Below are 27,079 nucleotides of genomic sequence, written 5' to 3' on the forward strand. Positions count from 1 at the left end.
TCAAGCTTGAGTGATGGACAGATGGTAAAGCTGTTAATAGAATAAAAGAACTGAGGGGAAGAGACTGCCTTGAGGATGGAGTTGGGATTTAGGTTCTTGAGTGCATTTGGGATTGTTTGTGGCACCTTTATCTTTTGGGGGGCAGTCACTGCTTCTCCTTCCTGATCCATGTGCCTCTGTCCTGCAGAAGCCCACACCTTTGAGTCTAACCTGATATATTAGGTGCTCAAATGCTGTGGCATGTATATGGAGTTCTCTCAGTGGGCCCTTCTGGGCTGGGGCTCAAGGTTTGGTGAAGGCTGAGTATGGTTTAATTTCTTCATTTGTCTCACCTGCTCTCCTGCTGCAAAACCTAAGGAAGATAATGATTCTCAGCCAAACAATCAGGATGTTTCCTGGAGGACTAGGCTCAAAGAAAGTAGCCTCCAGTGCCAAGGCATCTGTAGGAGAGAGCTAGAGCTTCCCCAGCATGGCCCCCAGCACTTCCCCAGGAATGCTCTACAGCCCAGAACACAGGGTTGCCAATCATGCTAGTTTCCTCCTGAGAACACTGGCAATAGTCCCAATTGCATTTCATGCACAGAATGATGGGACAAGGGAGGAGATGGTTTCTATATACAAGGATCTTGCTTGATGTTAATGATTTATTCTTGAAAATTCCAGGAAAATTAGAACTTTCTATACCGTAGCATCTTTTAATTATTAGTGTGACCATTCTTGTGTAAAAAAAAGTTGTTGAACAATGGGACTAACCATTTTCTCATTTACTTGGCAGTGAGTTTAAAAATTTGTTTTCAGATAAGAAATAGCATGGTAGAGAGGGAAGAGTACGGCCATTCGTATGAAACAGGCATTGTTCATGCTCCAGTTGGGCCACCATGGTAGACATTGTTGATGCATATCTCACATACTTCTGCCTTCCTCCTTATGAGAGCAGAGCTTTTCTGGTACAGGAACACGCACGATTGGCTTAAGATCATCCTATCCTTCTTTGCCAATGACCGGTTGATCGATGGGAGCTGAACCCAACCTGGGCCATGGAGAAATAAGGGAAAGTCTGCTGGGGATTCTAAAAAAGTGTTTTTTCACTCATTCCTTCATTCCTTCATTCATTCATTTGCTTTTTAGAGCTGCACCCACATCATATGGAGGGTCCCAGGCTAGGGGTTGAATCAGAGCTACAGCTGCTGGCCTATATACCACAGCCACAGCAACTCAGGATACAAGCCTTGTCTGAGACCTACACCACAGCTTATGGCAACGCCAGATCCTTAACCCACAGAGGGAGGCCAGGGATCAAGCCTCATGGTTACAAGTCAGATTTGTTTCCACTGTACCACAATGGGAACCCCTAAAAAAGTTTTTTGTTCACTCTCCAAGGGACACTTTCTTTAAGTGATTTTTTTGACCCCTAAATGTGAAATAAGGAGCCCACCATCCCACAAATGTAAAAGGAGCTGTCTTTAGGATGACCCTGAAAACATGCATGTCTGAGAGAAGGAATCGGAATCTTTGAGCATGCTCTGGGGCTTCTAGATAGAGTAACCCGAAATTATATACCACTCTTGATCCTGCAGCTCTTTGAGCAAGTAAATTTCCTAATTGTTTACAGCTGCTTGAATCATTACTGCTGTTACTTGCCTGTGAAAGCAGCTTAATTGATACAGCCACTAACTAATTTAGGACCTGGGCAGATTGCTTAACCATTATAGTCTCAGTATTCACATACATGAAAGAAAAAAGAAGAACAAGAAAAGGAATGGAGAGTTGTAGAAAAGATGGCAACCAATGAGTTGAGTCTGGTGCTTGGAAGTCAACAAAGTTGATGCTCTCATGTTCCATTTCCACTGATGACCATAAATAGGTTCTTCCAAAGAGGTTGACAAATTTCTAGTTGGACAAGACTCAGTGACATAACAATACAATTGGCAACCTTTGTTTCAGAGATGAGAAGCAGCTGCTTCTTTTTATGTTCTCGATCCTAAATTTCCCTAATCCTGACTCCAGTGGATGCTAGACAAATTCTCCTGCCAGAGACCTTTTGTGTAAAGCATCTTTTGAGCTTCAAGAAGGATAGAGCTGGAAGCCCAGCTGGAAGCCCACTAAACTTCCAGACCTGCTTGTATGGCTATTTTATGCTGGCTGTCAATAAAAGTCTAATTTGGCTGGATGTGGGCTGAGATTAGCTTTCTTTAAAACCTGGGTGTTGGCTGCCAACTGCTCCATTTATCCTTGTATTCATTCAACAAATAATTGTTGAATACCTACTGAGTGCCAGACACTTTTCTAGGCCTTAGGGATTGTACTAGTTTGTTATGTCTACCATGACAAAATACCACAGGCTAGCTGGTTTAAACAAGAGTGGTTTCTTTTCTTACAGTCCTGGAGGCTGGAAGTTCAAGATCAAAGGCCTGGTTAGCAGGGCCGATTTCTTCTGAGGCCTCATGCCCATCTTCTGCTTTTATTTTTATGTGGTCTTTCCTCTGTGTGTGCACAAGTCTGTTTTCAAATTTACCCTTCATATAAGGACAATAATTACAGTGTTCCTTATATATAGTGTCCTTATGTTGTCCTGGATTAGACACACCCTAAAGATCTTCTTGACAATTTAATTTCCTCTTTAAAGACCTTCTCTCAAAACATGTTTACATTTTAAAATCCTGGGGCTTAGGGATTCAACATATGAATTTGGGAGTTCTCATTGTGGCTCAGCAGGTTAAGAACACGATATAGGGTCTGTGAGGATTCGAGTTCAATTTTTGGCCTCGCTCCGTGGATTAAGTACCTGGTGTTGCTGTAGGTCACAGATGCAGCTCAGATCTGGTGTGGCTGTAGCCGTGACATAGGCCTCAGCTGCAGCTCCAATGCAAACCCTAGCCTGGGAACGTCCATGTGCCACAGGACAAAAACAAACAAAAACAAACAAAAACTCCCATGAATTTTGGGGCAGGGGAACTCCACTGAGTCCATAGCAGAAATACAGCCAGGCACAAGGAACAAATCCTGAGAGGCAGCTCCTTTTGAATGTGAGCTGTTGCCCATGATGCTCTCTTGGTTTGTTTCCTGAGCCACCTCTTAGTGTAGTGATGGAGTGATGGGAGCAAACAGATCAATTTTAAGCAGCAAAGGAGTTCTGGAGGGGGTTCTGAATCCTTCCATTTCTTTGCAAGAAGCTCTGATCCTTTACAAATATATGCCATTACTCACTGACAGTACATCCTATTACTGTTTTTGCTGATTCTATGCAAAGTGATAAATTTAGCCTAACTCTTTCCGAGTTGTAGGTAAAATGCATTTAGAATTACAGAAGAAGAAATAGCAAGCTGTCTGCAAAAATGTACTCAGTGGCAGGAGGACTGTAATCCACGGAGATTGTGTTCAGCTCTAGCCATACTGCAGTTGTGAATAGCCTTCATTAAACATTTGTTCTATTACAGGCTCTGTGCTAAATGTGTTGTGTATGCTGCCTCCTTGTCCACAAAACAATGCTTTGATACCATCATTCTCACCATTCAGATGAGAAAATGGACAGTCAGAGAAGTGAAGTCACTTTGCCAAGGTTTAGGGCTCTGTACGGACTTAGAGCCTGTGCTATTAATTACCAAGCAGCACCGATAGGGAAAAGTGGCATCGATTTTGGTTTAGGGAGACATATAACGGGAAGTGATAGCTAGTGATGCTTTGGTGAACTTTCAATTATGTGACTCTAGAGCTGGAAGGGACTGACAGGACCATCGAGAACTTGCTCAAGGACATGACCTTGAATGAGTTGAAAAGTTGGAACAAGAATGCTGGGCTTCTGATTCTAGGAGGTCCCAATAATTCCTCACTTTCTGTATAATAAAAATAATAATGATGACAAAACTATAATGCTTTAATTTTAATTTTATTTATTTTTAGCAGGCAGATAACATTTTTAGAGCTTTTTTTAGTTCTCCAAATGTTTCCACTTATTTAAATCTGCAACTTAACAATGGGCTATAATTGGCCAAAGAGGCAAGGGCCTGGGCTCCTCCAGGTGAAGAGGAGTTTCACCTTGACGAACAGGAACTGTCTCAGCAGCCATGTTTCTTACCACAGTGGGTTGTTTTTAGCCTGGATCCCACTCATTAAGATTGACTAGAAGGAGCAGACTATAACTCTCTTGGTCAGCACCCTGAGGCAGAGAACACAGCTTTCAGAATCAGGACACAAAGGACTGGAGGTAAAGAGCAGAACTTCTGCATGCAGGAAATACAAAGGAGCCATTTCCAAGGTAAGGCAAGAAATCAATGTATCACTGTTTTTGTAGCAAGCAACAGACTGGCTAAAATCGGGAGGGGGTGGGGGAAGAAATGTCTTGTCTTGCTATAAATTACTTCATAGGATGTAAAAAAAGGGCTGGAGAAATCAGACTTAGCACAAAGAGGAACCAGGAAACTCTAGGTGGTCTCGAAAACTAAAATGAATGTTTTCTGTCGTGGCTTCATTTCATATGAGAATTAAAACTCCAGAAGAGACAGCTTAGATTATGTGCCTGCCCTTGACTGTGTGGGGTGGTTAATGACAGCACCTGAAGGGGGTGCCTCCAAGGACAGCTTCCCCTACCAAGGTGGAAGGGCAGGCCCCTGGGTTTCCCACTCTTCCCGCCAAGAACACAAAATGATCTCATGATCTCTTTTTACTCTTTAAAATTCTTGAGGACCTCAAAGAGCTTCAGTTTATATAGATACCTTAGTGGAGACTACAATGGATAAAAATTTTTAAATTTATTTATTCATTTAAATAGCACAACAATAAACCTGTTTTGCTTTAACGCAAATGGTGTATTTTTAAAATGAAAATAATTGTATTCTCTAAAACCAGAAACCTTAGTGGAAAGAGGAGTGTTGTTTTATATTATTGCAAATTTCTTTATAAATCTGTCTCAATAGAGGATAGCTAGATTCTCATACCCGCTTTTGCATTCACTTTGTTGTGATATGTTATTTTGGTTAAAGTGTATGAGGAAAAGGTAACCTCATACAGATAAAAAGTAGAGGAGTTTTAAAAAGCCACTCAGTTAATTATGGAAATTATTTGTTATTATTCCAAAACTCAACAAGTAGTAGTTTCTTAAAATCTGAAACTGTTAATAAACTTGCCATATCCAGAAACTTTAAAATCCATTAGTGTCTCTTGTACTTTGAATGGGTCTCTTAACCTCGCAAGATTTTTCTACTATCATATATTGGTCATTGGAAAATATTGATTTACTGAGTTAGTTATGCAGATTTTCCAAATGTTTATCATTGATGATGTACAAAATCATAGTGATCAATATCACCACCCATCTCATCACAAAAATATTTAAGCCCTGGGTCACTGTCTAGCTCATTGTGGCAGACACTAAGTTTTCTATTATTTTCTACTTTTCACATGAAACCTTAGGTTTAATTAGTAGCAAAAGATACTGTCAGTTAGTTGTCCTTGAAGTAATGGTCTCCTTTCATTCATTTTTGAGAAAGTGTCTGATATTCAGGTCTGAATAACCAGTTTGTCTGTCAGTCATTCTTTCAAGTCAAAATGAAATTGGGGTTGCGGGTGGGGTTGTGGTTAAAAAAAAAATGCTTAATCCAGTTCACTCAGAAGTCATTGCATAAGAACCATCATGCTTCTGCACGCAGCAGAAATGCTTTCTGAGGACTTTCATCTCATCACAAAAAATATTAAAATGACATGTGCCCAGGGGCCAAGGCTTAATAAATTAATAATTTGGGTTGCTTCATCAATGACATTTTAAAATGAAACTGGCTTTTCAAAGAATTGTATGTGGTGGTAAAGATAGTAATACAATGGCAATTAGACTCATTTGGTGGCACTGTCTGCATTTGTATAAAATAACAGTGTTTTGACTTAGTATTGCTTTTTGGGATCACTTTTTATTTGGAAATCATTTTAAACTTCAAAAAATACCAAAAAATAAAAATAATGCAAAGAACACCTACATATGTTTAATTTTGATGCACCATTTAAAATATGCTCCATTTGCTGTCTCCCCACACTCTTTTTTCCCCCCTCAAATCATTTGAGGATACAATTACATATATTGTCATCTTTTATTCATAAATATTTCTGTCTGCCTTTCTTAAGAAGAAGGATATACTCTTCAATAACCACAGTACTTTCATTAACTTTATAAACTGATATTGTTACAATATTTTTATTGCCCGTATTCTGGTTTTGTTGGTTGACCTATGAGGTCATAGTTACAGATAAGATCCAGTGTGAAGTCAGGTATTGCATTTAGTTCTCTCATCTCTTTAGCCTCTTTTTCTTTATTTATTATTTTTTTCTTTAGTCTTTTCTTACTTGCTTTTTGGTTGTACCTGTGGCACGCAGAAATTCCCTGGCTAGGGATTGAACCTGCATCATAGCAGTGTCAATGCTGAATCCTTAACTGATAGGCCACCAAGGGAACTCCTAGCCTCTTTTAATTTGGAATCTATTTCCATAAACTTTTTCTTTTTTAAGACACTGACAGTTTTGAGAGTAAAGCTCACACCCCCCTGTGCCTCCATGGGGGTGGGGGGAGGAAGGAACCATCTTTATTTTGTGTTTGTCCATGTTTCATTGTGATTAGACTCCGGTTATGCATTCGAGGCCAGAATTCTGCATAGGTGTCCTCAGGAGCCAGGTCTTGGGGCCCACCGTATCCATATGTCTCTCATTGACACTGCTAATTGTGATCACCAGTCAGGGCATGCTCTGTGTTCTCCACTGTATAATTACATGCTTTCATTTTCCCCTTTACCGCAATAAGTAATCTGTGGGGAGACACTTTAACACCATGCAAATATCCTACTTCTTGTCCATGGATGAGATTTAGCATCCATGGATGATTCTTGCTCATTCTAACCTTTCTTATGGTGGTTATTAATGGTGATGTTCCAGTTCCAGCACTGCCTTCACGTTTCCCATTGACCTTGGCCTTCTACTCTAAGTGAGAGCCTGCTCTTCTCTCACATATATGTATGTACATATATGTGTCCATCCTATCTACCCATTCATCTGTATTGAGCTACCTTTTATTGGTATAAACCCATGAATTCTTATTTCTTCAGTTATTTACAACACATGCCTATACTTAACTGTTTAGGTGCTAAAGTGATCCCAGCTGTGGCCAGTGGGAGCCCTTTAAGTTTCCTCTCATCTCTTTGTGACATGTCCCCACCCCTTTTTCTTTCCTGAGCCTTTTCTTAATTTCTGGCACAAGTTCTCAGCTCACCTTGTACCTACCTTGTCCCCAGTCTGTGGCTCAGGTTTCTCCAAGGAGACCTGATTCCTTTTAAATCCCATTGCTTTTGGCACCATCAGTGCCAGTGGTGAGTAAAGTCTTCATGTTATTACAAAAATAGATTTGACCTCTTGGACTTCCTGACAGTGTCTCAGGGACTCCCAGAAGTCTGTGGAGACTTTGAGAACTATTACTGAAGATAAATTATGCTTAAATATATGGTAAGGTGTTCATAATGTATCTTGTATAATATGGGTTAAATTGGCTTCATTGGGGAACTAAAGATACTTAGCAGCCATGAAATCTTAGTTACTTGGCCTCCCTGGGCTTCATTTTCATCATCTGGAATTAGGGATAATATTACTTCCCAGGACTGCTGGGGATTAAATGCAATAACTCACCTAAATGCCGGATGCAGGGCCTAATATAGAGTGAATGTTTAATAAATGATGTCTTTAGGGGGCAGATAACTTGTCTCTTTAGTTCACACATGATCAGACTGAGGAATGGTACTCAGAGAGGCATGCAAGGAACTTATACTCAGAGCCAAACCTGTTTTAGTTGATGAGCCCCTTGACTGTGAGCAGATGCTATAATGGGGAGAGATTTGGTGATCTTGGGAGTAAGAGATACGTATGTTTTGGATGTGAGATAGAGGCCAGATGTGGCCAGAGGAATGTAGCTTTCCAGGATGGTAGACTGTAGTTTCCAGGATGGTCACAACAAGATTTCCCATCCCACATGCCCTTGTTAAGTGAAGTGCTCCTCTTTCATTGAGAAGTGAGGTCTGTACTCCCTCCCCTTGAAACGGGGCAGACCTATGGCTGTGGCAGAAGTGATGCTCTGAGACATAAAAATATCATAAAAAAAAAAAATCAGTGCAGCTTCCACTAGGGTTTCTTGGACTGCTGTCTCTTGGAACTAGCTCCATTCTGTGAGGACGCCCCAGCCACAGGGAGAGGCCATGTGTAGACCTGGCGGACAGTCTCAGGTGAGGTCTCCAAGGACAGCCCCAACCACCAGATGTGCAAGTGAGGAAGCCTTGCTGAGACCTTCAGTACCAGCCACTATGTGATGGCAGCCACATGGGAGACCCTGAGTGAGGACTGCCCAGCTCAGCCCAGTTAGACCTCAGAAGCAGGAGAGAGAAGAGAAAATGTTTTGTGGCTGTTGTTGTTGCAAGCTATTACAGTTGGGGGTGCTTGCTTACACAGTGAAAATAGCAGTGCTTCTACATAGGTGGCATACTAGGAACTGAGAATGGGTCATCTCTACGCCAAACGTGAGCAGTGAAGTAGGTCATCGGTGAGGCGTAGACACTGGTCCACACTGGGTGAATGCCCCAAGGAGAGGCCTGATGAAGAAAGACTCTTTACAGACTTATGCCTAATAACTGCTGCTGTTATGGAACCAAACTGTCAAGTATGGAGTATGTGGTTTCTGGCATTGACGGCACCCTGGTGAGGCAGCCATGGAAGTTCTCCCGTTCGTTCCTTCCTTCCTTTTCCTTTCTTCCTCCACCTCTTTACCTGGATCTCCTTCTCCTCTCCTAACTTGTCCTCACATTCTTCCTTTCTTCACCACCCAGAGCAGTTTAAAGAAAAAAGGAGCAAACCATGGATCTGAAGGTTAAGCTGGCCTAGGTTTAAACCTACTTGTTAATAACTGGACTTTGGGGCAAGTTCTGTTTTCTCTCCCAGCCCCACTTCCTTCATCTGTCACTTAAAATTAAGCATGACATGGAGGCATTGAGGTGGCTAGATGGCATTATTAAAACCTTTAGCACATTGCTGGCGTCATAGAAGAGCACAAGTCACACTCCATGCTGATCAGCTTCCCTTCCTTTAATCGCAACCAGAGTTTTCTCTTTTGCTTACTCCCAAGCTCCTTGGCCTCTTTCCCTAGATAATCCCATTTCACAGATGCTGTTTTGTTTCCACTCATGGTGTGTTCTGCCAATGCCCCCAGCAGACCTACACGTTCCAGATGCTGAGAGAAAAGCCCTTGATTTAGGCTGAATGCTGGGATGATATGCACAAAAATGCAGATGGCACATTAGGTACCTGTGGGAAGCTTGCGTCCTGGCTTGGAAACAGGCAAAAAACAAAATCTCTTGGCAACAATGGTAGAGGGTAAGCGGGAAGAAGCAGAGGCAAGTGGAGGTGGATGAATGCCGCCGTGTTGCTCTTCCGGAGCCGAAATTTGTAACCACAGCCCAGGTATAAGAGAAATTAGATGCCCCCAAGGAAGAGGGGGTGATTTATCTGAAGGATATGAGAAGGGGAGCTGGGATTCAGGGAGAGAATATATTGGAGAATAGAGCTGTACCCACAGGGTGTTTAATAACCCATCATTGTGTCAAATGGTTGCGCAGGTTAAATGGGCCTGATCCGGCGATGGAATGCACAAAGTCAATGGGAAGTTTGAGGGCAGATCAAATGCACCACTAGGAAAACTGTGAACTTTCCAGCCAAACACGGGCAAAGGCTGAGCCAAATGATGTGATAAGCCATAGTGTATATGTAGACATTTCTGAAGAACAAAAAATGGTGAAAAGGGAAATTGCATTTATAGAGACCATTGCAATAACCACACAGTAGGAAATAGGACTCCAGGTTAGAAAGCCAGAGCTGTTTTTCTTCAAGGATCCTCTCTAACAGATACTTGTATTTCCACACGAATCTTTTCCTTTCGGTACTGGTTTGAAACGCTGACCCAAGCTTTCACAGATTGATAGCACTAAAGAGATTTCTAGAGATCACCTGATCTCACCCTGTCATTTCTTGGTTAAGATTACTAAAGCTCAGAGAAGTCTAGTAAATTCCCCAAGAACACACAGCTAGTTTGGAGTCAGGCCAAGCCCTGACTCCCAGTCCAGAGCTCTTTTCCAGTCTTTCTTTTCTCCATATCTTCTCAAAAATTGCAGATTCTGCACTTTCTTTGGTCAACCATTACTTGTGAAAAATATTTATTAGACACCACCAGCCAATTCTACATCCATATTTTTGTTCTAAGTGAAGCCACTTCCCCCTTTAGGGAGATTCCTGAAGAGGAATACTCTTTAAGTACAGGATATCATTCCTGAAATGAGGAATACTATTTAAGTACAGGATATCATTCAGCGGAAACCAGTTCAAAGTTGTTCATGCATTGATTTGATAGATATTTATTAATCATCTACTGTGTACCAGTTACTGTGTTTATCATCACTGTTTCTGAAAGAGGAATACTCTTTAAGCACAGGATGTCATTCAGCGGAAACCAGTTCAAAGTTGTTCATGCATTGATTTGATAGATATTTATTAATCATCTACTGTGTACCAGTTACTGTGTTTATCATCACCGTTTCAGTTATGAGCAAAACAGACAATTACAGAGAACAGAAAGATTCAACCTATGCATATCCATTAGAAAAAGATCCAACATTCAGAGTCGACCACACATTTAATACCTTGTGGGAGAATAAAAGGAATATGAGTGCTGGGAGGTGGTTATTTTTGCTGTGAATTAGTCAGATCTTATAATGTCATATTTGGCTCATAAAAACTGTTGACGAATCAGAAAAACAGATTATTATAGCGATTTTTAAAAATGACTCTCATATTCTTATAAGGACAAAAATAAATGGGAGTGAGGTATTGAGATTAGAATTTAGAAACCTAAAGATGAGTTGAAACTAACTTGAATATGGGGAAATGTTAACTGGCCATGCTCTATCTTCACAGAGGACTTTGCCAAAGACAATGAGCTTAAGGAAGAGTGGGAGAGATTGTGGTTGGACATAAACATGTCTTAACATTCTAGGTGATACACCTAGATTTGGGGATCAAGGAAGAATCTGTCGAAGAGGGAAGGCTCCTTTTCTTCTTGGTCAGTTCTCTCCTTCTATGTTCTTGGTCAGAAATCTGTGCCGGTATTGTTTTCGTTCCTTTCCCCAAGGTTTAGGTAGATTCGTGAAATACTTGAGGCCCTCGTGCCCCCCAAGTTCCTGCTCTGCCCCCTTCCTGGGCCTGTCCATATGCCCCTAGTCCCATCAGACTTTCTGTAGTGACGGCTGGCCCTCCAGGTCACAGTGCCCTCGAGTCTGTGTGGCAGCCACCCCCCAACCGTGTTCCCCTGACACAGACATTCAAGATCTTTCTCCAGTTCTCATTATGGGCTTAGCAGAATCAGTCCGACCCCAGATCAATTGAATCGGAATCAGTTTCATACACTCCCTAGTGATTTCTATGCATATTAAAATTTGAGAAGCCTTGTTCTAGACCATTGAGTCAGATAGACTTGACTTCCAAGAATGGCTCTGCTATCATCTGACTCTATGATGTTGGCTAAGTCACCTGCTCTGAGATTCTTTTTTCTCATCTGTAAAATGGGTACAAGAGTTCTTGCTTCTTAGACTCTCAGAAAGGACCTTCCTGGCTACTTGACTTCACATGGATCCTTCCTATTATATTTACCTTAGTGTGTTAGATTTTTCCGTGACAGCAATGATTACGCCTTGAAATTACTAGTGAGTATACTGTTTAGAATGTAAGTTCCATGAAGGTAGGAACCATGACTACCTTTTGGTATTTGATATTCTTGGGATTTTGCACAGTACCTGGCACCTAAAGGGTGGCTCAATATTTAGTTGAGTATCTGAATATTATAATGGTCAAATTACATAATGCAAGAGAAACATTAGCTCAACATCTGACTTGGAGAAAAATAGTCACTAAAAGTAGCTATTAATAAAATTGACTGCCTAATTGGGGGGTCCAGCGTGAAGATAAATATGCAAGGCCGTTTTTTTAAAAATTAGTAAAAATGTCAAGATGGTGACAACAGAGCATTAAACCAAGGGACCTTTGTGATTATGCAAGTTGCATGCCCAGAAGCCAGCTCTGGGTATTGATAGTATTGCTATTATTGTGATTACTCCATGGGAGATGGTGTCACCCCCCAGGAATGATTGTCTCTCCTCCTTGTGGTGTGACATCAGGCCAAGAGCCCCACAGGCCTTATTGCATGTTGGGACTCAGGTCTTCCTCCTCTGTTTGTTCAGCTGAAGGGACCAAGAGCAAACTCGAAACTTGAGAACATACAAAATGGACCCTGTCAGATCAGCCAGGCCTAAAGTATTCCCCACGGCAAAAGGCTGACTTACACCTGGTTAGTAAATGTGGCATTCATGGAATCAGCAAAAGTTCTGCAAATGTGTGCTGAACAGAATTTTAAGCAGTTTTCCATAATGCACGTACACATAATGTATGGCTTTTAATTTACTTGATAATGTAAAAATACAGTCTGAGATGAGGAACGAGGCAGACAGAGTCACTCAATTCTAATGTAACAACTTTTCTTTATGAGAAACTGAAAATAAGGGCAGGGCTCAGAATATAAAACAGTCATGAGAAATTGAAGCTAGAAGCAGGGAGAGATGAATTCACTTGGAAACAACCAGCTTGGTTATTCCAGGATCACCAGAAAGCACAAGCCAGGGGTTTCCAGGGGTCCCAGGACTGCTGGGTTCAGAATGACATCCTTACTGGGTTTATCCTATCAGAGCCTTGGTCCCTTTTGCTGTTAAGCAGGAAAAATCACCCACTTCCTGCCTACAACAGATGTTGTAGGAAGAGAAGAATGTTGCTCTTGTGAAAATGCTTGGTTCAGCCTTATGGCTCACAAAAGCAAGGTGGTCTGCTCTGTAGAAAGAGCACTAGTCTGGAAGTCCCAAACTCCAGGTTCCAACACAAATTTTCCTATGTGTTAATTGCCCATCTTCAGGACTTTGGTGCCAAGAATCTAGACCTGGGTGAAAATTCCAAAGCTGTTACTATCTGGCTGTGTGAACTTGGTGGTGGTGGTGGTGGGGGTCCTGTGACCCTTTTTGAGCCTCAGTTTTCTCATCTGTAAAATGGAGTTGAACTAAATCCAAGGGTGTATTGAGCACACCTGAGACATGGAAAATCCTCAACTATTTCTTAGCCCCATTTGCTCCTCTGTTGACTGGGATATTAGAAAATGCCAAAGCTCTGTCCTGCCATATGACATGCACATGGGCTACAGTCAAGCTGGGGACACCTTATTGCCCCTCCAGCTCCTTGTCCTCTCTTCTACTGGCCCCATTTTCCCAGTAGATTCTGGTGCTGGTGCTGCAGAGTCTTTTTGTTCAGAGTTACTTGTCAACTATTCCTTCCACTGGTGTTAACTTGTAACTGTGGTGGGAGCCCTCTCCTAAGGCCTTGTGGTTGAATTGAAAGATTTCAAGGGAGTTCCTGCTGTGACTCAGCAGGTTGCAAACCTGACTAGTATCCATGGGAATGAGAGTTTGATCCCTGACCTTGCTCAGTGGGTTAAGGATCCAGTGTTGCCATGATCCATGGTGTAGGTCGCAGATGCAGCTCAGATCTGGTGTTGCTGTGGTTGTGGCATAGGCTGTCAGCTATAGTTCCAATTGAACCCCTGGCCTGGGAACATTCATATGCTGTGAATGTGGCCCTAACAAAAAAAAAGAAGAAGAATATTTTGAAATCAAAAGAGCTTTTCCAGAGGCAAAAGAGCAACAGGTGGGTAGAATTAAGATTCGGAGACATGAGCCCTCTTAGATGTACTTTCCAAACCTACAGCTCAGGCACCACACACTTCCAAGGTCCATTTGCTCCAAGGTCTTAACTATGTATTTGGTTAGAAGTGCAAGTATATCTTAATATTTCTGCTCACCCTTAATGACTGTGTGATTTTGATAATGACTTTAATTCTGCCATCTATTATTTTATTCTGCACCATTCTCAGCATTACACATAAGTCTGCTTAGTAGACACAAATCACAGTGGCTGCAGTTTGTGGTTTTTTCCAGCAGCTGTGTATGTGGTTCCCCAGCTTCCTCTAGTATAGACACTATCTCACTCTAGCCAGCCTTTTCGACCCTGGACCTAGGCTGACCCAATTGCCATAGCTTTCCTTTTCCTTAAGGTGAATGGCTCAAAAGGTGACTATGGGACTCAAGGCAGGCCAATTTTGTTCTGGCTCTAGATTTTTTCCAACAAGCTGTTATACTCAATGACAAATATGAGGCCAGAGTGGTCTGTAGCCCAGTTTCCCTGTTGGCACATAGCTATGAAACAAGACAGATGGATAGTCGTATAGAGCACTGATGATATTCCAGTGCATTCCTGGCCTTTCCAAGGTCATGTCACTTACAAACAGTAGCCCTCACTGTGCAATCTGATACAAATATCCATATGGATGAGCAAGGAGATGTCATTTTTCTCAAAAGTTACAGTAACAGGGGTGATGTTGCAGTGGGTAATAGAGTGCAGGGTGGTGATGAAAGTAGAGGCTGGTCGGTACAAATTACTTGTTCACGAATGTCGGTGGGGAGAGGAAAGAAAGAGGTGATAGATGTGATATTGTGATATGATAAGAAATGCATATTTGGTTTTTCTCCCCAGTTCCTGGTATGGAGCTTCTAAAACCTTTGGGATTTCTGAATGACAGAAGTGAGAAGAATGTCTTTTGTTATTCTCAATAAGTTTTAAAAAATATACCTGAGTTTATGCTAATGAGGTCACTCTTGGTAATGTCCTCAGTAGCTTCAGGTTGGGGGCTGGTTACCAGAGGAACCAACCATGTGATTAAAGGGTGGGAATGTTCAGTCCTAGCCTTTGACCTTTGGAGAAGAAAAAGGGGCTGGAGATTGAACTAATCACCAATAGTCAGTAGTTTAATATTTATGAAATGGAAATGCCATAAAAAGTCTAAATAAAGGCATTCTCAGAGCTTCTGGGTTATCAAATGTATCCACATGCCAGGAGGGGTGTACACCCCAAACCCCATGGAAACAGAAATCCCTGGTCTTGAGATCCTTCTGGCCCATGTACCCCTTCATCTAGCTGTTTATTCATATATTTTATATTATCTTCTTTTTTTTTTTTTTTAAGAAAAACAAATCATACTAGTAAGTAACGTGTCTCCATGAGATCTATGAGCTGTTCTAGCAAATAACTGAACTCAAGGTGGGCGTCATGGGAACCTCTGATTTATAGCCAGTCAGTCAGAAGTACAGGAGGCCTGGCCCTGTAATTGGCATCTGCAGTGAGGGCAGTCTTGTGGGACTGAGGCCCTTAACGTGTGGAGTCTAAGTCCAGGTACTCTCAGAATTGAATTGAATCATTGGACACCCAATTGGTGATCTGAGAATTTGTTGTTGTTGTGGAAAACAAATATATACATTTGCTATCAGATGTGTCCCGGTGTTGTAAAAATAGCAAATCTTAGTAGGAAAGCCAGCTTGAGAGAAGGCATGTTTTTCAGGCTAAAGGAGAATTTTAACTTCCTGAGTTATCTCCTTAAGACAGGGAGAGGATAGCCAGTGGAGCAAGGTCTCAGGAGAAATGCATGAGACAGCCCCAGAAGGGGCAGGAACATTGGTCAGTAAGGGAGACACTTCTCTTTTTGAGAGTTCAGTAGAAGAAGAGAAGGTGATAATAGAGACAAATTGAAAAATGGAGGGAAAATGTAGGAACTCATGCTAGAGCGGCCATGATTTTTAAAATATTTATTTAGTTAGTTATTTTGCTTTTTAGGGTCATATCTGCAGCATAAGGAAGTTCCCAGGCTAGGATGTGAATCAGAGCTACAGCTGCCGGCCTACACTACAGCCACTGCAATGCCAGGTCTGAGCCATGTCTGTGGCCTACAGCACAGCTCATGGCAATGATAGATTCTTAACCTACTGAGCAAGGCCAGGGATCGAACCTGCATCCTCTTGGATACTAGCTGGGTTCGTTACCACTGAGCCACAACAGGAACTCCAAGGTTTTCCTGCTGCAAGAGAAGATTTGGGAGATTAAATTGCTGTTTGGACAGAGATGGGTCCCTCTGGGGATGGGGCTATGCTTTCCATACTCTCTGTAACTACTGCCCACTGTTCAAGTGGCCAACTATAGTACTAGCCAAAGAAAAGAGAGGGTGGGGGCGGGAACAGACCTCAGGAAGGACAAGGCCCTTGGGGTTGATGTCTACATTATAACTGATGTGTTGGCATTGACTGTCATATCTCAACCTCCCTCTGTGTCAAGGGCATCTGTTGAGGCAGTGGGAGCTTGCTGTGCACATGGCCATGGAGAAAAGACAGGTTCTGTTAAGTATACGAACTTGACAGAGCAGAGGGAATCAATGGGCTGTTGTCCCATGTAATCTTTCTTTCATCTCCTAGTCAACTGCTGCTAAGACATTTCCCAAAGGGAAGTTTTCTGATGCCCTGAAAACCTCCACTGAGATTGTGGAGAGAGATTATCCTGCATTGTCTTGATGCTTTTTTTATTCTCTGGGCCCCAAGACTTGAGACTCACGTAAAGCCTTAAGGGAGTGTCACTTGGCTTAAGAATATTCTAGAGTATACTCAATTGTTTGCCAACAGCTTTCTGTTTTTACTTTGGCTTCATATATCTAGTTGAGAAAGTGGAAAATGTAGAGGGAAAGGCCCCTGGCCATAAAGTTAGGTGGACCCCGATTTGAATCTCATTGCTACCTCTCATTACCTTGTGTGACCTTTACAAAGTGATTTATTTTTCTTTTTTCTTTTTAGGATCACACCAGCAGCATATGGAAGTTCCCACGGTAGGGGTCGAATCAGAGTGGCAGCTGACGGCTAATGCCACAGCAACAGCCACAGCAGTGCTGGATCCAAGCCACATCTTGGACTACAAAATTCTTTAACCTCGTTCATATTTCATTCTTCATCTGTATAAAAGCATAATAAGAGTACCTGCCTAACCTGCTATGAATATTAAATGAGAAAACATATGCAAATTCTTAGATTACAGCCAGCACCCTGTAGGAATTCACATAGCTGAATTCAAAGATGGCTAGAGAGAGAATACAGAGCTCCATGTTCCTTCTTATATCATGATTTTTTGGTTTGTTTTTATTTTATTTTTAACCTACCACAAGATTGCAATGTACTTTGGGCATTTCTTTATACAATTAACTATGGAGGTCAATTTAAACTGCTCTCATTAGCTTCATTTGAATTGACTTGTTGAGAAGTAGGTCTCTCTGGTCAGTAAGTTTTATCATATGCTAAATCTAATCCATTGTTATTGACCACCTGGAGCAAGGTAATGAGGATTTTCAAGGTCAAATTGAAAGGAGTGTTGTGATTGATAAGTGATGTCTGACCAGGACATGGTTAGGAGTGTGACTTAACCTGTTCCTCATACTGCTGACTCTGTAGAGCCCCTGAGGTCATGGATCACAGAATCAAATCAGGGACCGAGGAATGTTACATAATGTACAGAATTGGCAATGCTCATGGAGAAGGTAGCTGCTAATTTCAAGAGGTTAGAGAAGTGGCTGTCATTAAACCCAAGGTCGCAGAACAGGGGATAACTATAATTCTGTTTTGTAGCCTTGTGCTTGGAGAATGATGGTGCACTGTGCATGTGTAAATCTGGAGCCTCTTGAATTGATAGGTTTAAGATTGTATCTGCACAATCTCAGGAAAACTTTATAAAGGTGAAAAAAAAACAATTATGACATCAATGAATTGACACCAATCTTTGATGATGTCAGGACTTGCCTGATTTCCTGCTTTCACCTCTGGTCCTCCCCACAGCTGGAACTACTTGAGTCCTACCTGCTGCTCACATGGTGTTACCCTAAGCCTAATACATCCTGATGTCATCAGAGGATTTTAAGAACTCTAGTGGGCTTCTGAATAACCTAGCACTGCCCACCCTGGCATCTAAGCCAGCTCTGGTCTGAGTCTGGTGTTGTTGCCTTGAGCCCGTGAGGGTTGGCATCCACCTTTCTGATCCTCTAAATGCAGCCCTATTATCACTGTTTGCCCCGATTTTTGAAATGTTTTTTTTTTTTTTTTTCTGAGGAATTCTACATATATCTATCAGGATGTCCTGTTACCTCTTTCTTTCACATGTCAAAATCTTTCTTTTTTTTTTTTTTTTTCTTTTTTTACTATGCCTGTGACAAGTGGAAGTTCCTGGGCCAGGGATTGAACCTGTGCCACAGCAGTAACCCAAGCCACTGAAGTGACAACACTGGATCCTTAACCCACTGCACCACAAGGGAACTCTTAAAATCTTTCTTATTGTACAGTCTGCATCTTACTAATGAGGCTTTTCACTTCTGCAGTGATGGTTAGGCAACGGAGACAATGTAGGCTTTGAAGTCGGGCAGACCTAGGTTCCAGATTCAACTCAGACTTTTCTGAAATATGGGGCATATGACAGGGGTGATATAACATGGCAGGGTATTACATCCTGGAGGAAATATACAAATATGTTGGCAGATCTAGCACATAGGAGTTGCTAACACATAAACAAGAAAATAATACAAAAGCTGTTATTTATTGAGCATGTACCTTGTGTGAGGCATTGAGCCAAGTACTCCCCAGAATAAAATTAATACTGTGGTTCACATTTCACAAAGAATCTGAGGATTGTAAGGTAGGTATGCTACCCAACATTACGCAGAGAATCAAGGGCAGAGCCTGGATTTAAGCCAGGATCTGCTTATCCAATCTAAAACCTGACCTCCTTTAATCACACCAAACTGTCAGTAAAGAGTATAAGGATCTTCCACCCATTTGGGTGAATGTTCTCCTGTTCTCTGAAGCTAGGTTTGTCCCAGGCATTTACTTTATGCCCCTCCGGACATAAATGATTACAATTTTCCTCTTCCCACTCCCCACAACCACCCACCCGCCCCTCCACCCAGCATGCCTCATTCCGTTCCCATGGAACATTTTATGGCTGACCATGTCATAAGATATGACATCCTCAAGTCTATTATGCCAAACACATTTAAGTTTTCAAATAGTGAACTGGTTTTAGATATAGCCCTGGGAGTCATTTTCAAATCTGGGCTTTCAACCAACAAAGTAATTTCCCTTTATTAATGGAAAAATAAACATCTCCTGTAAATAGTTTCTTCCTTCCATGGCCCTTATCCTCATATGTACAGGGCTGGGTGGGCATCCTTCATGCCTGAGGACACCATGTAAGACTAGGTGAGCAGATGGTGAACCAGAGCAACCTCATGGGTATATCTACTTGGCCCTGCCCTGTTGGCTTTTCTTCTTGCTCCCTCCATTCCTATTGAATGCTGTCTCTTCTCTTTAAAACTTAGGCTGGTGTCATGAGGGCATCTTCCTTTTGTAGGGTGGCTGTAGCAAGCAGAGAGAGGAATTATCAGCATGCTATTAAGATTTGGCCACTGCAGTAACAAATGACCAGGAGGGTGATCTGGCAGCAGAGAATAGAAAAAACTCATAATTTATTGATCCAAATATTATCCTAAGTACATTGTGTACATTATCTTATTTAATTACCCAATTATCCTGGAAAGGAGTCATTATTATTTCCATTTTTACAGCACTGTGACTCAGAAAATTAAATAACCTGTTTCAGACTAAACAGCTACTAAATAATGGTACAACCCAACACATTTTATTATAAAGACATACCTTTTGAACCCAAGGTTCAAATAGTGAACAATAAATGTAAACTCTCAAAACTGGTGTCAGAATTTCTCATTGATTCAATACCTATTATACCAGATGTATAATTAGAATCTACCCAAACTGATGTGAGTTTACAGCCAGAGCCTGAAATGGAGAGATGCTGTTCAGCTATTTGCATACAAATAGACTACAATTATTATGAAGGATTGTCCATTATGGAATTCAGTTTAGCTTGCATTTTAGCTAAAACCATCAAGTCAGCTAGGAAAGAGTTAGCTTCATCAATTACATTTTTAAAAATCCGGTTTTGTTTTTTAAGTTTTCTGAATTGATGCGCTCAAGGGGAAAAAAATACCTATGGGCTAAAATTGTGTAATCAACGTTATGGGAAATGAGACTGAAGTTTTTGAAAGTTTGGGTCTCTTTCTAAGGAATGTGCCAGAAATCTCAATGATCATTTGGATTTTGGCTATGATCCCAGTGTTGAATCAGTGGTTGACTATCAACCCGTGGACAAGCTTTCAGTGGTATGATCCCCATGGAGCATCAGAAGATTCCTAGATTTCAGACCCACCGCTCTGGCTCTTTCTCTTTTTCTTTCTGGTGGCCATGTAGTCATAGTGGCCGTTCTACCAGGAGCCACCATAAGAGATAACATCTGAGATTTAGAGTTAGAAAAAACCATGGATCTGAAACCCAGCTATGTCCTTACTTACCCATATAGCTGTAAACAATTTCTTTTATCTCTCTGCATTTTATAGCCTCATCTGAAAAATGAGAATTATTATGGCATATATCTCAAATGGGTGCTGTAAGAATTAAGTGTGATAAGAAGACAAAGTCCTCAGTATAGCTCATGGTGCATGGTAAATCATCCTGAGTAAAAATCTTTAGAATTGTTATTGGATTAACTTGTAATGCACGTAACCTAATAAATTCAGTGACGCCTGTGGTCTAGTCACAGAGCTGCATGTCACATCCAAGTAAAGATAGTCCTACACTAAAGGCGGTTAAAAGCAATTGAAATCTTCTATTTGCATTTCTTGGAGAAGATCAAAGAGAATCCCATTAGTAAGCCACTTTGACACTTTGTAACATCTCTTCGCCCCCCCCCACCCCCGCAAGTCGCTTACATCCTATAGCTGCTCCAAAATCTCTTTCTTTAGAATTCCAACACCAAAAAGACTCTTCCTGGATAACTAGGCTCCAAAGATTTTTGATCTCTCATCTCCTTACCCCTCTTTCTATCACTTTATTATGTAGGTCAACTTTGCTTCTCTCTCAGTAAGCAAAAATCCTTTCTTAGTAGAATTGGGAAGAAGTGCAAACTGAGCAGGCAATATGGGATTATTTTTAAGGGCCTGGAGGTGGAGTGGGGGTGGCTGTGAGCATTCATGGTAATAGTTTTAGTTACATCACACAGACATAATCTCCAGAGCAAGGAACCTTCTGGCTTCTAAACTGGTTATCCTGTACCTGAAGCCCTACCTTGTGAGGAATGTTACATTTAACCATGTGGAGTGGGAGAGGGCTTTAAGAAAACCCTCCGTGTCAGCAAAAGATTGTTCCACATGAACTGGCAGAAGGAAAGTTCAGGGATACCATGGTAGCTGCCTTGAGATACTCAAAAGTGGCAAAATCAGAACTGATAGGATTGAGAAGAGTGGACTTAAAGCTCGGTTTAATGAGAATGTTCTTAGAGTCACAGGCTTTAGCAGACAGAACGAGCTTCCTAGGGAGGTGAGGAGTTATCCAGCACTGGGGATATTTAAGATAAAGCTGATGACTTGTAGGCCGACATATTTTAAATGGTGTAAAGCATCTGAGGAGGGTTGGATGAACCAGAGATGTCTCTTTCCATGCTGAGATTCCATAATTCTATTAATCAAAACAGAGTTCAGTATATATTTCCAACACTGACAACTTGTCCTCCTCATCCAAGGTTCATTCACTCACAGCATCTGAGAAGTAAATTCTTGGTGGTGGATTCTGTGCTCTAGCGCCTTCTCTGGTCTGATATATTCTTTACTTGGCTTTAGTAATGTAGTTCTCATTCTCACCCCAGTCCCTGTCTAACTCCTGTGAAATTGTTGGTGTAATTTCAAACATCATTGGTCTGTTCTAGCCAATCTGGAAGGTCCAAGGAAGCATGGGTCCAGTAGAGCAGTTTTATGGGAAGGGCCGTATAATGACCATATGTCTAGAACTTAAGAGCTCTGGGCTCTTGTCCAGGCTCTGACATTAATTCTGCAAGCCTCATTATATCTCCAAGTCTCCATTTCCTTACCTTTAAGGTGAAAAATAACTTCTTTCCAAAGTTCCCATTGTTCTTTCAACTCATGGTACTAAGGGGTTAAGTGCCCCTCTGGTAGGAAGTGAAATGACTTGAGAAACTTGTCAATGAACTGAAGCATGATTTGGAATCTTAGCCTTATACTCTTCAATATTTTTTATGCACCTACTCTATATCACATGATCTTATAAGGCACAGAGGCTATAGCAACTGACAAGGTAGGCAAAGTGCTGGCCCTCACAGAGCTTACGTTCTGGGAGCTATAGAATCTATAGACAGGTAAATAAGTAGGAAAGTTCATTGTGTAATATGAAGAAGATAAAGTGGGATATTATGTTTGAAACAGTCCAAATTTGTAATTCAAGAACAAAATTGACTGTAACTCAACAGTCCAAAATTGTAATTCAAGAACAGCCTGTTTGAGGAAGTCCATTTGAGCTGACTTTTGAATTTTGATAAGGGACAGCTCTATGAAGACATAGGAGAAAGTTAAAAATAAGAGCAAAAGCCTTTGGATTGTTTAAAGAGCAGAAGGAAGCTTGCTATGTCCAGATAATGATGATATGGAGGGGCAGAGATGCTAGAAAAAGTAGGGGCAGAGATGCTAGAAAAAGTAGGGGCAGAGATGCTAGAAAAAGATCACCAAGAAATATAAGAAAGGTTTATTTCATGTGGACTGGGCTAGTGCATTTCTTAGAGAACATCACAAAGAATCCCATTACTGACCACTTCGACACTTTGTAACTGGCTAAGATGGTCATAAATTCAGATGAAAGGCTAGGATTGGTCTGATCGTGAGCTGGGCTAGGCAGTAGCAGAAGTAAAGAGAAGAGGATGCATTCTGAAAACATCACAGTGAAGCCAGCATGACTTATGTTGGAGTAGATATGAGGTTGGTGGGTGAGGGCATGGGGTTAACTAGAAATCCAGAATTATGTTTTATTTTTCTCTCTGGGCACTTGAGAATGGATGTGTCATGGGAGAGGAACAGGTGTTAGTAAAAATAACAATGGCTATTATTTATTAGACATTTATTACATGATATCTGGAGGTAGTTTTGTCTGCTTTATGCCTCCAGCTCAATAAATCTGTTGAAAGACAATGTATGTTTGATACTATTTTAAGAATGTTGCCTAAATTATTTTATTTAATTCTTGGTAGGTACTGTTTCACACAGTGACTCAGGAAGATGAAGTATCTTGCCCAACGTAATATAGCGAATAAACTGTAAAACCAGGATTTAAACCCAAGTCAGTCTAATTCTGAAATATTGTGTTTTAATATCTACACATGTATTTCCTAGCATACTAGACACTATAAAGGGAGCTACTAGGTGGTTCTTAGGAGCTGAGTGGCCTCCTGCGAGGCCTCCTTGGATAACACCATTGCAGAAGCATGACTACAAAGAATGACTAATAAAAACTGAAGAAAGCTGGAAGTTAACTTGAAGATCTGAACTAAACAAAGCTACCATGCTGTGGATCCTCCTAACCACAACCATAGGAAGACTTTAGTGCTATTTCCAAAATCTGGTTGGGAATTCCCCAGTGTTAGAGGCATAGAATGAAGCCCAAACCACCAATAAAATTAATAATGAGAAATCTAGTCAAGGGTATCTGGCTTTTTTAACAGACAGAAATCACTTTTTTTCTGTATAGAAAGTTAGCTAAAAGTGTAGTTTCAACCGTCTAATGATATCAAAGAATGAAAACTTTTTCTTTCATGCACATAATTACCAAGATCTATGCACCCTGGATAATGTGTTCTGATTTTCTAATATTCTGCTACCAGTCACATCTTCAGAGATCAAAAGTGGTCTTTAAGAGGGAAACTTCCAGGCTGATTCCAGGAATAGAAATCAAGGTGAAGGAACATGTTTAACTCCTTAACCTTAATTCTAGGAAGATGTATTCCTTTTCCTCTTTTAAGAAGTCTGGAATAATGAAAAAATTGAAGACAAGAGAATGAAGCCAAGTTCTATAGTGATAGGTTGGGTGTATTGCCAATTTTTCACTCTTTTATCATCATTCATTGACTGACTTTCAAGGACTAATTAAAGTTGATGAAGCTACCTCTCTTACGTCTTTGCCAATGCCTCCTTCTTCTGATGTATTTTTATTTCTGGAACATTCTTTGGCTGTACTCAGCTAATAAATTCCAACACTGTACAATCTCATGTTTGTCAGTGCTAGGCTGTGAGCTCTTTGAGAGTTGTTCATATCTCATTTATCTTCATATGTTCTATAAGATAGAATATGTAAGACCACAAGCAACAGGAAAAAAAACCTTCAACCTTAAAGAAATGGACTAGATTATGATTAACTGGAAATCCAGAGATAGAGAATAAAACTGAGTTAAAATACTGGTCCTGACCTTCTCCCCTATAGTTATTTTGGCCTTTGATTCTCTAGTTTCAAGCTGATGGCAAAATGTGAGCAGCAGTTACAAACTTCACATAAATCCATGGCCATAAGCAGAGGAAAAGGGAGATGTCTTCTTGTGATGGTTTCTTCAGACCAAGGAAGGGCTTTTCCAGAAGACCCCAGACAGCTTCTTAGTCTCAGGGGCCCTTTAGGAATAAATCACTGGCAGGATGAGTGAGTTTACCATGATTGGCTTAGATGAATCGACTCCCCTAACCATATGGATGTTATCTCATGGAGGACAGTAGGGAAGACCAGAGGAAGGTAAAGAAGAAGTTCACAGTGTCTGCACCCGTGTCTGAAACCTAGTGTGGGACTTGGCACTAGAATAATGCTCAATGAGTCTTTTTCAAGTAAATAAGTACATTACTTGATCCATGATGATTAGCCCTTTTCAGAACTTCTGTATTTATAATCAGCACCATTTACTTGGCTTGGCACTTAATTTTATATATATATATATATATATATAATTATTTTTTTTCCCTGCTGGAGCAAGGAATAGTAACTTTATTCAAAAATCCAGCAGACCAAAAATGTGGTGGACTAGTATCCCAAAGAACTATCTTATCTAGTTAGAAGTTAAAGAAGCTAGTTAGAGTTAGAATTTAGGGCTGCTGCTTTTTTAAATTATAGTTGATTTATAGTGTTATGCCAATTTCTGCTATAGATGCAAAATATTACATTTAGAACAGATAAGCAATGAAGTCCTGTACAGGAAAATATATCTAATCTTTTGAGATGGAACATGATGGGAGATAGTATGAGAAAAGGAATGTGTGTGTGTGTGTATGTGTGTGTGTGTGTGTGTATGTATGTATGACTGGGTTGCTATGCTATACAGCAAAAATTGGCACAACACTGTAAATTAACTATACTTTCTATTGTTCTTTGATAGTGTCATATGTGTTAGTCTTATCTTAACAATCAGATATCAACTATCTAAAGGTAATGTCCATGGCAAATGAATGTTAGCTGATGAAATAAATTGTACTTTCTCAGTGTCCTCTCAAGTGTGGAGACCAGGAATGGATACATAAGACACATAGTGGTTTATTTGTATTTTGCTCTGTAGTGAGGAGCAAGGCACATGTTTCTTTAATAGGAAACCAGTTAGAAAGGAGAAAAACACCTTTTGTGTTTAACTTAACTAAAGCTCTATGGAGCTCAGTTTCAATAAGCTGGCGCCAACAAGAAGTTAATCAATGGATAAGGACATCCTAACCCTTCCTATAATGCCTTGATCTGCACTGGCCACAGTGGGTCTGCACAATGGAAGTGCACGCTCCCTTCTCTGTCTACCGGAGTGAACCTGGCATGGGTCATCAGATGTCAAGTACCTGGAAAGGAAGAGCACTGAGGGATGAGCTGCACCAGGTTGACCAAAGTGTCCACATGGTCATAGAAGTGACAGAAAAATGACTCACAATTGCTACCATTTATTAAGCAGTTATATGGTGTTGGCATTATTCTAATTGTTTTCATATAAACTATTTTATCTTCTCAACAATCCCAGGAGGTAGGTGCCATTATGAGCACAATTTACAGTTGAGAACATTAAGGTTTAGAGAATTAAAATAGCTTGCCCAGGGTCGTACTGTTAGTAAATGAGGATGGTGGGATTTGAATTCAGAAAGGCTGGCTTCAGATCTGTGCTCTTACCCAGTACTGAAGGTCTCCAGTTCAAGGCTAAATAGAAGAATCAAAGAGATGCCTCTGGAGTACTGCTATGGCCCAGCAGGTTAAGAACTTGCCTAGGGTCCATGAGGATGTGTGTTCAATCCCTGGTCTCACTCAGCAGGTTAAGGATCTGGCATTGCCACAAGTCACAGCATAGGTTGCAAACACAGCTCAGATCCCATGTTGTGGTGACTGTGGTGTATGCCAACAGCTGAAGCTCTGTTTCTACCCCTAGCCTGGGAACTTCCATATGCTGCAGGGGCAGCCCTAAAAAGAAAAATCAACAAACAAGAAGCAAGGAGATGTCATTTGCAAGGAGAAAGTCTAGAAGTTTTAAAAACAAGGAAAAATAGCTCAGGAAATAGGAAATGAGATGAGTGAGAGCAAATGGATCAGGACTCAGTAGCAAATAATGCAAAACATTTAATGAAGGTCGTCTTCTATTGGAAGCCAAGTGTATATGATGTTGGGGGAAGCTGTCCTCATGGCTTAACATTGTTATCTATAGCTGGATGGTCTTTTCCCTCAAACAACTTATGATCTAGCTGAGAAGATAAAGATTACATATATAGGAAAAATATTAGTAAATTATATACCAATGTGCATATTCTAGGGCAACTGAATGTACATGCGGATTATACAGAGATGGCAGAAAAGGTGTTTTTCTCTGTTGTCATCATTCTGTATATTATATGGATTGGATTCACAGGCCAAAGCCTGGGCATTGTCTTCTCTGGAGTCAGAAGTTCCAGGCGCCAGGGGGACATATTTCTCTCTAGTCTAGGCTCTTACCTTTATGAGCAGTGATTTGAGAAGTCAGGAGCCCAGCAGTTTGGGCTTGCCTGGCTGAAGCATGTCTATCCGTGTCACCTCCTGGAAGGCTTCTCAGCCTGTTCGCTGTGTTACCTGACCCTGGCTGTTGCCTTTCTGTGAGAAGGCTTATTTCCTTTACTGTATTTGGC

The 27,079-nt window shown here is 41.0% G+C and overlaps 1 long non-coding RNA gene across 2 annotated transcripts in view; it reads left to right on the forward strand.

The window, feature by feature from the left end:
* Nucleotides 3,505–27,079, forward strand: part of LOC110260232 — a 121,826-nt gene continuing 98,251 nt past the window's right edge. For both annotated transcript variants that reach the window (XR_002343138.1, XR_002343139.1), the window contains exon 1: nucleotides 3,505–4,255. This is a non-coding gene — a long non-coding RNA (uncharacterized LOC110260232). The remainder of the gene's footprint in view (nucleotides 4,256–27,079) is intronic.

Source organism: Sus scrofa, chromosome 4 (assembly GCF_000003025.6).
Source record: "Sus scrofa isolate TJ Tabasco breed Duroc chromosome 4, Sscrofa11.1, whole genome shotgun sequence".
NCBI lineage: Eukaryota > Metazoa > Chordata > Mammalia > Artiodactyla > Suidae > Sus > Sus scrofa.